Source organism: Tiliqua scincoides, chromosome 6 (genome assembly GCF_035046505.1).
Source record: "Tiliqua scincoides isolate rTilSci1 chromosome 6, rTilSci1.hap2, whole genome shotgun sequence".
Taxonomy (NCBI): Eukaryota; Metazoa; Chordata; class Lepidosauria; order Squamata; family Scincidae; genus Tiliqua; species Tiliqua scincoides.
Window position 1 is genome coordinate 29,518,311 of NC_089826.1, and position 10,592 is coordinate 29,528,902.

A 10,592-nucleotide genomic window follows, 5' to 3' on the forward strand; every position below is an offset into this window, starting at 1 on the left:
TGAGTGGGTTAAACCCAACTATGGAGCATAGCCTCAGTGCTCAAATTGTCTGTCCAAACCATACTATCAAGAGCTATGGTTCTTTCCACTGAACACCCAACCTCAGGCAGACAAAAGACCTCTTTTTTAAAAATGGAATTTAAGATTTCGACACTGGTGAGCTTTGTTTTAAGAATCTTCCTTTTTCTTGTGAATGATGACTTTTTAAAAAGTGAAGACATTTCCCCCTTTTTAAAAACATTGGATTTTTTTTAATGTAAACAGTGGAGGAGCCAGACACCTTCTCTAAAAAAATGTAATACATACAGTGTGCTTGATTTATTTGAAAGTTAACAAAAATAAGTTGGACAAATGCAGTGGTTTATATAAGTTAAGTTATGACATAAAACAGATTATTATTTGTGCCAAAAGAAGAATATGCAGACCATTTTGTAATTAAAATCAGAGGACTTCGCCTAGTAAAAGATGATGCAAAAGTGATGTGGATCGTGTGAAGCCATGAAAACAATTTGCTTGCTGAGGTTCCCCCCCCCCGGCAAGGTATGGGGTACTATAATTACATATGTTTATTATGTTAAAAAGATATGGCTTATAGTCATATTCTTCGCTCACAACAGGAGAGGAAACTGAACGCTTTCCACATGCGCTGCCTCCGACGCATTCTCGGCATCACCTGGCAGGACAAAATTCCAAACAACACAGTCCTGGAACGTGCTGGAATCCCTAGCATGTATGCACTGCTGAAACAGAGACGCCTGCGTTGGCTCGGTCATGTTGTGAGAATGGATGATGGCCGGATCCCAAATGATCTCCTCTATGGAGAACTCGTGCAAGGAAAGCGCCCTACAGGTAGACCACAGCTGCGATACAAGGACATCTGCAAGAGGGATCTGAAGGCCTTAGGAGTGGACCTCAACAGGTGGGAAACCCTGGCCTCTGAGCGACCCGCTTGGAGGCAGGCTGTGCAGCATGGCCTTTCCCAGTTTGAAGAGACACTTGGCCAACAGTCTGAGGCTAAGAGGCAAAGAAGGAAGGCCCATAGCCAGGGAGACAGACCAGGGACAGACTGCACTTGCTCCCAGTGTGGAAGGGATTGTCACTCCCGAATTGGCCTTTTCAGCCACACTAGATGCTGTTCCAGAACCACCTTTCAGAGCGCGATACCATAGTCTTTCAAGAGTGAAGGTTGCCAACATGGATAGTCATATTATGAAGTTAAATTTGTAGTCTAGAGGTTAGTAAAAATCAACAGATGTTTTCAGGCAAGAACTGTGCCTGGGGACAGTGGTATAGCTACAGGGGAGTGGCATGGTACGTACTGCATGCACTGCAATGCACCATGTAAGTGAACTCGGAGCCATTCTGGGCAGCCAGCATCTCCTGTGAATTGTACTTTGCTGCTCGGAATGGCTCAGGCAGTGAGTGGGCTACTTATATGGCACATTTTGGCGCCTGCTGTACTTATTTCACCACCCCCATGGCTATGCCACTACCTGGAGAGAGGCTAGAGCTCAGTGGTACAGCATCTGATTTGGATGCAGACCGTCTCAAGTTCAATCGCTGGCATCTCCAAGTACAGTTGGGAAAGACTCCCATTTGAAAGCAGGAGAGCGACTGTCAGTCTCTTAGTGCCGCAGTAAATGGACTCCCGATCTGACTCAGTGTGAAACCCTTTTATATGTCACATTCAGCATTGTTCAGTGGCTAATTAGAAGCTCACTCAAATATCTACCAGGGATACTGCCTGTTACCTGAGAAAATTAATTAATGCTAGACAAATTATTAGGCAAAATAGCAGTCAAAAGTATTAGAACAGCACTATACCAGCTGCTATACTACTATACTACTATACTACTACTACTATACTACTATACTACTACCAGTTGCTAATTGCCCAGCTGTTAAAAAGAACATTAATAGCTTGATAAGACAGTAGATGTATACAAAAGTTTTCTCTCTTATTGAGTTTTTATATAAAATGAACAACAGAATAGCAAGTATGATAATTTTTCAGTTACACCTCCACCTCCTACACCTTTCAAAAAAGAAAAAAATCCCACCCCATTTCCAGCAAATACAAAATCCATTTGCACTGTCTTCATACTCATCTAGCAGCCCAATCCTATTGAGGACTGGGCTGTTGCGCACAGCCTTTTGCAATAGCAGTAGTGAGTTCCGCAGTTGCAAAATGGCTGCCAAGAGAGTGCACAGCCATTTTGGGAGCACTGCCATGTGAGGTGGCAGCGCTCTCAGTCTGCCAGCCACATGCTGAAGCAGGTAAGGCAGCAGCGAGGAGGGGGGAAAGCAGGCAGGGAGAGGAGGATAATAGTGGTGGAGAGGCTGCAGGAGAGGGTGGATCTGAAAGTGATGGAGCACCAGATCCTATCCTCATTTTTCAGGGTCTGTGTCCCCTTTCTCACCTTGGACATACGCTAGTGATTTTGCTTGCACATGTCTGAGGAGACCCATTGCAGAGCGGGAATGATCCAGAAGTGTAAGGGAATTTAAATCCCCTTTTGTATCTGAAGGTTCCCAATCTTTCCCTCTTGCTAGATTTATTTATTTATTTTATTTATTAGATTTGTATTCTGCCTTTCTCCCTGAAGGGCACCCAAGACAGCTACAGCACACCTGTTTTTGGTGCAGCTTCATCAGCACCAGGGGGGAGGACAGGATTGGGTCCTAGGTCATTCATCTTCAACTACCTCTTTTCTTATAACAATATCACAATTAGCATCACTTTATGAAATTTAAAAAAAGAAATGAGATTCATGCGCACACACGCCACACACACACACACACACACACACACACACACACACACACACACACACACACACACACACACACAGGGAAAAAGGAACCAAAAAGGGAGCCATCCCAGCAATCAACTGTTTAGCCAAAGCATTCTAAAAGTGGATTTCAGATTTTTTTTCCCCCAAACATTTGTAGCTCTTGTCATCTTGTGTAAGCAATCCATTCCTTGGAAGCCCAATTTTCTATTTTCACCACCAAGATTTAGATTTTCAGGGGCTCTTTGACTTCCTAAGCTTGTAGTACCACATTTGGAAATAAATGCAGCATGCCAGTACCAAACCTACTGAACGCCAGTAAACACCCACGTTCTGAAATACATAGCCAATCCTAGAACACACAAGCATGCACACACACAGAATACACCACCACCACCACCACCACCACCAGTGCAGCTACACTAAATGAGCATGCACTCCATCCTATCGGGGAGGGCAGTCCTGGACACTTCCTCAGGGAATTTTATGCACAGGTCTCTACATGTTTGTTTTCAAATCCAGAGCTCTATAAGCCGTCCCAAGCACACACATGGGAATATACTCATATTTGTGCCTGAGAGGGCTTCGGGAGCCACATCAATGGACAAGACAGCACCTTCTGTGCAAAATGATACTCCTTCTGTTGAAGGGAAGGGAGAAGAACCCGTACACTGGAACTTCTATGTGTACAAGTTTCTAAATAGGCAAGAATGGGCCGTAGAGGGCAGGACCTGGGACAGCTCTCAGTACTGACTCCCAGAAGTCATGGAGTAGCTTCCAGGATTGCCAAAGACCAGCTGAGCACCTAAATGGGGAAGCAGCTCTGCTAAATCCTGAGGCTCCACCCTAACTGCAAGTTTAGCTGGGATTTAATATGGCAACACTCTGGCTTGGAAGCTGGCTCTCCAGCATTATTGGGCATCCTTCAGCTTCACCCTATGGATTCTCTATTAAGAGAGCAACTATGGGAGTCGAGTTCAGACTGGGATAGTGATAAAGCAGGCAGGAAGCTTTAACCATTTGCCTGTGTCTGCAGTTTTCAAACTCTCTGGGAGTTTGAAACCTGCAGTAAGTCTTCACGGGGGCAGGGGAGGCAGCAAGGGCAGGGGGAAGGCAGCGACGCGATCCCCAGGATTGCGTCGCTCAGGGGGCTGCAGGGACTGGGGTGCACCCTCCAGTCCCGGTAGCAGCCGTCCCTGTGTGCAGGGAGCCCTGCTCGAGTGCCTGCAGGGTGCCCCAGGTCAGGGAAAGGGAGAGTGGAGTGATCTGCTCTGCCTCCGCAAAAGCAGAAGTGGAGTGCAATTGCCCCACTCTCCCTTTCCCTGACCTGGGGAGCCCTGCAGGCGCTCGCACAGGGCTCCCTGCACACAGGGAAGGCTGCTGCAGGGACTGGAGGGTGCACTCCAGTCCCTGCAGCCCCGTCAGAAGGGAAAGCGGAGCGATCATACTCCGCTTCCAGTTTTGCGGAGCAGGGCATGATTGCTCCGCTTTCGCTTTTCCTGATCTGGGAAGCCCTGCCAAAGATTGCGCAGGGCTCCCCGCACCTCCAGGAGGCTGCAGGAGGCTTGGGCAAGTGCACTCAAGCCCCTGCAGCCCCCCTGAGCGACGCAATCCGCCTTCCCCCTGTCTCCTGGCTGCCCCTGCCCCTTAAGGGGCAGAGACCAGGACCCACAGGCTGGGGCGTCACAACACCCCAGTTTGAATACCACTGGCCTATGTTGTAGTCCCAATGTAGTCTATAGTTTGGCCTAAGATAAATTCCCTCAAAACGTACACTGGAGATTACAACAGAAATTGTCGAGTAGGATTGGGCTGTGAGTGACTTCCATTGAAACACATCTGCCATTTTTCTGCCCCTTCCCCCAGTTTAGAGAGATCCTTCTGAAGCTATCCATTCTGGACTTCACTACCCAGAAGAGTTTAGTGCCATCCACAAGCATTGCTGAGTTTTTAACCTGTGACTTCTAGAACACACACATACTCTCTCTCTCTCTCTCTCTCTCTCTCTCTCTCTCTCTCTCTCTCTCTGGATAATTTGGACAGCTTCTGTTTAATTTATGTAGGTCTTCAGATAAATTGGGTCATGACGACTAGTTCCTTGAGGGTACCAACCAATGGCTGTCTGGTCTCTGGAGCATGTAAGCTTGCTACAGTCCATGCAGCAGCAGGAGCAGCAGATGGGACTAAATTGTGACTCTGAGTGTTGTCATTATCTATTTCCAGGGCAGGAATCTAAGGCACACCAAAAAGTGGTTTGATGTGACACACATTTCTTGTGATTTTATGGCCACCTCTTTGTGTTGTGCATTTACTTTTGAGATTGTATATGGCACAGAGGAGGCTGTATGAGGAAACTTTGCTTGTAGCTGTATTCCAAATAGGTTGGTAGCTGGGACCATTGATAGTTGAATAATGGGTAGTACCTCGTAATTATATAGCAGTGGAGATATTGAAATAATTCTCATTTCATATTAGTTCTCTCTGCTGTAGCACTCTGTCGGACTTTCTTGAATGTTCCCAGAAATTTCTCTACTTCATCCTTTGATTTTTCCACTTTTAAAAAAATTCAAAGTAGTCTTTAAATAAGCAAACTGCAAGCTTTGGAAATGTGATTCATTGTCTCTTTCCACAATAGCATGTAAACTTGTCTAAAATGGGGATTATACCATTTGCTGAAGTAGTTGCTACTTCTTTAGCTATTTTCTGGAGCTAGAAGGGGATGCACCCATGAGAAAGCGCTATGGATTTGACATTGTCATCAGTATGAAGTTGCATTGCTTTCATTTCAGTTTTCAGTTCTTTGATATAGTCCTTCATAGGTCCTGAGTCTGTCTGTCAAGCAGGTCAACCTGTATCACACTGATCATGTTTAAGGAACTAGCTAAATTGTAAGTAATCAGTAGACCCATCTCACTGGCCACCACACATTGGTTTGCAAAATATTACTTTTGGAAGTAATTAGGTGCAGTTTTAGTTTACTCCAGCTAAGTTATTTCTGTCTCGCAACACTGTTTTTGCCCTTCCCACTAATCAGTCTGTCACCTTCCAAAGAGACTTCCAGTCTTTAGCTGAGAGACTTCCAGTCATTAGCTCCCATGTTTCACAGAACATCAACCAATCATCCCTGAGTATTGGCAAGCAGTCAGTTTAACAAAATATAGTAATCATGTAGTTCATAGCACTATGTTCCTGGAAAGATCCTAGAGGTGGAGGACCAATAATAAATTGCACAGAATTGACTACTTTTATGATTAAAACCCTTTTAAAAAAATCATGTTCCTTCTATGCTTTCCCCCTTAGCTTTCACATTTCTTGTTTTGGACCTACATTGTTTTTTCTTGGCTATCTAAGGCTGCCTGCTTAAATCGTTCTTATTTCTTTATTTCTAAGAAGAGCCTGCAGGGCAGCCAAATGTCCATTTGAGAGGTCAAAGCTAAAAATGCTGTTAACAAGCCAGTAAGGCATTCATGGATCCTTTGATTTCCTTCCTGTAGGTAAGGACACTTTCATATTGAATGATCAAAGTCCTTTTCATTTTAAGCGATATAAATACATGATTTTTTTTTTTTTTAAAGCACAATACAAAGCTTCAACCTTTCTGCCAGCGTCAGGAACATGGCCATCTGGTAAATGCAGCAAAATGACACTACCCTTTTGTTTGCTCAATCTGTCATTACTGAAGTTATTAACTGATTGCTTTGTCATTCATTTAAGTAACTGAAACCAAGAACACTGGCTATTATGTTTAGAACTGAATAAATATATATATTTTTAGCTAGCAGCTGATAAGAGGCAGATTTATTTTACTTTTAAGTGCTTCCTTACTATAGTCTCAAAGACAGATTTAGTAGGTGGAAAGCACAAACAGATCCACAGAAAAAAAATCATTTATTAAGTGCGATGTTTTGTATTTTCCTCCCCACTCAAATACCTTCCTTACATAGTTGGCTTTTACATGTTTCATCTTGGGATAGGAAATCTTGGAAATGTATAATGCCATAATGAAGAAAAACATTTTAAAGGGAAGAAGATTACTCCTGAGTTTGAAATTCACAATATATCTGTGGTTCTTCGTTTGGGGTAGCGAAAGCTGTCAGAGAGAAGGCTGCTGCAAGTCAAGAGGTTGGACTGAAAGCTGAAACACAGCTCAGTCCTGATGTAGTTTGGAACCCAGGTACAGGTTCCAAAACTACAATTTAATAGAGAATGTTTCGCTTGATCTTAGCCAAAAGGCCAAGAAGCGAGAAGTTAATACTACATTTTTGTTGTTGGCAACCTTCAGTCTCGAAAGACTCTGGTATCGCGCTCTGAATGGTGGTTCTGGCACAGCGTCTAGCGTGGCTGAAAAGGCCAATTCGAGAGTGACAATGTCTTCCACACTGGGAGCAAATGTAGTGTGTCTCTGGTCTGTTTCCTTGGCTATCAGCCTTCCTTCTTTTTCTCTTTGCCTCAGACTGCTGGAAAAGTGTCTCTTCAAACTGGGAAAGGCCATGCTGCACAGCCTGCCTCCATGCAGAATGCTCAGAGGCCAAGGTTTCCCATCTGTTCAGGTTCATTCCTAAGGCTTTCAGAACAAGTTAAGCTAGCATTTATCCAGCAGGATTGTGCCATAATGTATCTTGTGGTACACCAGCATACCAGGATAGGATTGGGCCATTAGGCTACACACAGGGGTGTCAAACTCATTTCATTTAGCAGGCTGAATAGTACTCATGGCGCCTGCTGAGGGCCAGAAGTAATTACATTAAGCAGGAAGTGACATCATTAAGCAGGTGATGACTAGAAATAGGGACTTTTTATCTCACTTTGGAACTCATTAGCTGAAAATGACAGAAGAGAAAATATGCAACTTTTGATTGCATTTTCAAGATATGGGACAGCCCAACCATCACATGGGCCACTGTTTTAGTGGCACTACTTTAGCTGAGGCATCACTTCAGTAGTTCAGCAGCTGAGAGGTGCTCTGCAAAGTAAAGTGTTGGCAGAAGCAGTGCTGCCAAAAAAGGTGCCCCACATAATAACTGGGCTGTCCTAGCACATCCGAAGCTTCTCCCTTTTCATGCCTTTTGCTCTTCCCCGCCCCCACTGTTCCTCACCTTTAAGACTTCCTTCCGTCTCTCCCTCCAGCGCTTCAGCAGCAGCAGAACTGCTGAAAGAGCAGCACTGGGAGAGCCCAATTATCACACGGGCTGCCCTTTCAGCACAGACACCTCAGAGCTTCAGAAAGGTTGGCGTGACAATCAGGTTCTCCCAGCACCACCATTTCAGCAGTACTGGTATCTGTCCATGCACCACTTCTCAGCTCAGTAGCTGAGAGCGAGCTGGGAGAGCCAAACTACCAGGCTGGCTGGATAAAGAGCTTCTGCGGGCTGCATAGCCTGCAGGCCTTATGTTTGACACCCCTTCAATACAATCACTCACTGACCTGGGAGTTCCATTGGGACTTACTTTTGAGTAAATAGGATTGTGTTATAGAGTACGGTAGAATTAGTTGAGGACTGGGGCCATTCTAATCCAAACATTTATCTCGGTGTTGATGACCTCTTACTCCACTTCACTACTCAGGCAGTCCTAAATTTTGTGATTCCATTAAGCAGAGTAACAGCCCAGTCCTATCCTTCTTCTGCCCTGCTGGTACAGCAGCACCAAAAATGGGTGCTCTGGAGCAGGAAGTATGGATCAGGAGGCTTCAGAGAGGAAAGAGGATTTAAATCCCCTTACACCTCCATAAGGTTCCTGCTCCATAATTGGTCTCCTTGGACCTGTGCCAATGATTTTGCTGGTGCAAGTCTGAGGATAGAAAGGAGGAGGGAGGCTATCCACAGAGGGGATAGGATCCAGCCTCCCTGCCACCCTTCCGGCCCTTCCTGCCCTATTTGTAGAAATGTATTTGTTGTTATTTTCTTGTGCGCAGCATGAATAAATTGAGATTTACAAGATCCATGCATGCAAATTTATCATTTTATATAATGGGGATAGAGCATGCCATGCAGATGGGGCGGTCAAGTCATGAAAAGGGCTTTAAGTACAATTGGAAACACAGCAAGCAATTCAATAATTGAGCAAATGGAATGGGAGCAACAAAGACACTCCTGCCCTAGTGTGCTATTTGGTCGGTGGCTAGCCTTGAGGCCAAGTTACCCTTTCATTACACGACACATGGGCACGGCTCTCTGCTGAACTTCGATAGTGAAGTTCGCCTTCCTGCCTTCAGTGAAACAGTTGTTACTTGGAATCACTGAGACATAATGTGAATGCTTTAGTACAGTGATAAAAAAAAATAGCTCCCATCTAAATGGAGCTATTTTTCTCTTGTTTATAACCCAGCAACAAAATAGTTTTCAAAGCAACAATGACATTAACAAGGAGAATGAACAACCTTCCATTTGCAGCACAGTCAGTTAATCCTTTCCCAGCGGGAGAAGATTTGTTATGTTTATGTTGTGCTGAATTAAGTCAAGCCAAGTCCTTTCAATCATAAAAGACCATAGCCAATACAGAAATGTGCTTCCCTTCTTATGTAGCTCTAATAGACAAGCTTCACATCGCAGAACTTATACCATTTCCCACACTGGGTTCTGCACAATAGAAGCCATGTTCAGGTATCGGACAAGGTATACTGAACATGTGCAGAAGGAAACAGTGTTGGAATTCAGATGCATTGCCGCCTGCAGGATTTGAAAGGCAGTGAAACCTGAACCCCTTTACCTGCCTTCAATTATCCTTGCAGGAGGTGTGGTACTTAATACTATTTTCTTTCTGCCTTTTCTGTCTTCATGCAGCAACTGTTACCCTGCAAATGCCCAATCTCATCTGATCTTGGAAGCTAAGCAGGGTCAGGCCTGGTTAGTACTTGGATGGGAGACCGCCTGGGAATACTGGGTGCTGTAGGCTTATACCATAGTCTTTCGAGACTGAAGGTTGCCAACCATTTCTGTCTTCTCTCTCTTTCTCATTCTCTTCCATGCCATGGAAGCAAGATGTATGCTTCATCTCCACCACAGGAGAATGTATCCTCCCATGCATACTTGTACAAGAACAACTTTAGAATTCTCTGTTCCAGAAGTAGCAGGAACCTCTCAGACAATATGTAATCTTAAAAACATGAATAAAGTACAGTATGCAGCTTCAGCCACTGGGGGCTCAGGGGGGGGCAAATGCCCCAGGGCGCCATGCCTTCTGGGGTGGCGCTGCCTACTTCACCCCCCACCACCCTCCTTGCCCCTCCAGGAAGCCTTTGGAGGGGAGGCCTTCTAAGGCTTCTTTGGGGCCTTTAAAGTGAACTTCCCGTTTTTGAAAACCAGAAGTGACATTTAAGGCCTTCCAGAGGCCTCAGAAGGCCCCTGGTGGGGGGGGGGCATTCAACTTGGGGGGGGCATTCTGCGATCCTGGCCCCAAGCAGCACAGGAATCAGGATCACCAGTCGCGTCCACTGTATCCTGTGGGAGAGTTTTGGCATGTTGGGGCCTCCTCAGGGCAAGGGAACATTTGTTTGTCCCTTTGTTCCATTTGTTGGAGGTGAGCCCCAGATGCCACCATGGGCCAACTCAGACCTGTGCCAGGAATATTGGGAAGGAGGCTTGTATTCTTCTCAGACCCAAACCTTCCTCTACCCTACCCTATTTCCTCCCAGTTCCACCAATTCCCCACCCATTCCACCCTTCCTGACTCCCTCCTGACCACTGTGCAGCCTTTCCTGCACCAGCAGGCATCTTCAGTCTGTCTTCACATGAACCCAGTTGCAGCCAGGCTGTGCACTCTGATGGTGTCGCATTTGTGACACATTCCTAGATTTGGCAT

General features: G+C 45.3%; 2 pseudogenes; one reads left to right on the forward strand and one right to left on the reverse strand.

Annotated features, from left to right (window-relative positions):
• Positions 1–6,910: 6,910 nt before the first annotated feature.
• LOC136656462 (U2 spliceosomal RNA) lies at positions 6,911–7,037 on the reverse strand (annotated as a pseudogene).
• Positions 7,038–9,566: 2,529 nt separating this feature from the next.
• LOC136656641 (5S ribosomal RNA) lies at positions 9,567–9,686 on the forward strand (annotated as a pseudogene).
• The last annotated feature ends 906 nt before the right edge of the window (positions 9,687–10,592 follow it).